General features: G+C 51.4%; 1 protein-coding gene across 1 annotated transcript in view; it reads right to left on the minus strand.

Moving 5' to 3' along the window:
* The window catches only part of CACNA1A (calcium voltage-gated channel subunit alpha1 A), a 335330-nt gene that overhangs the window by 75412 nt on the left and 259110 nt on the right, over positions 1 to 808 (minus strand). The window lies entirely within an intron of this gene.

An 808-nucleotide genomic window follows, 5' to 3' on the forward strand; every position in this document is an offset into this window, starting at 1 on the left:
CATGCCGCAATTCCTTCTCCTCCATTCTCCTCTTGGGATCTTGGGCACGCACGCACACGCGCCCGGTGTGAGTTTTAAGCCACCGGGTCCGGGACGTGAACCGCGGTCGACTACGTGGGAGTCCAGTGACATAGGCATTACGCTAACTGCTGGTTCCCATCGCCCGGCATGATTTTCAAGCTGCTGGATGCAGGACTCACGCCACACAGCTGCCCATATGAAATCTAGAACCTTAACCTCCGTGACACCTGCTGGCCTCAACTCAAAAATATCAACTACCTCTGACCTAGTGGTTAAGGGAGCCAGATCCACATGGCTGACTACAGTTCGAATCCCAGCCCCAGTGACTTGAAAAATGCACCTGGCATGTGTGTGTGTGGGGGCGTGCCCCAAATCCTGAGAAGATGGAGAAATGGAGGAGAAGGGATTGTGGCGTGACTTCCCCATCGGGGGTGCCTGCTTCCTCTCCCTCTCTTTTTGTCTGTCTCTGGCAAGTGCACCCCACTTCTGACAATTAGAAGAAAAAAGGAAAGGCTAGCCCTGAGGGTAGGCGCTTGGGGCTTGTGTAGGGGTGGTTAGGAGCAGGGGAGAGAAAAAGGGGACACGCAAGACACTTCTGGGCTCAATGGACCAGCAGAGGTGGCTGCTGTTCCTTGGGCAGAAAACAGGAATTAATTCCCAATTCTTTTTTTTAAAAAAAGAATGATTTTTTATTTAACTTTATTTATTCACTCCAATTTGACCAGAGAGGGAGGGAGACACACACACACACACACACACACACACACAGAGAGAGAGAGAGAGAGAG

The sequence above is a fragment of the Tupaia chinensis genome, unplaced genomic scaffold, assembly GCF_000334495.1.
Source record: "Tupaia chinensis unplaced genomic scaffold, TupChi_1.0 Scaffold138060_1, whole genome shotgun sequence".
Classification (NCBI taxonomy): Eukaryota; Metazoa; Chordata; class Mammalia; order Scandentia; family Tupaiidae; genus Tupaia; species Tupaia belangeri.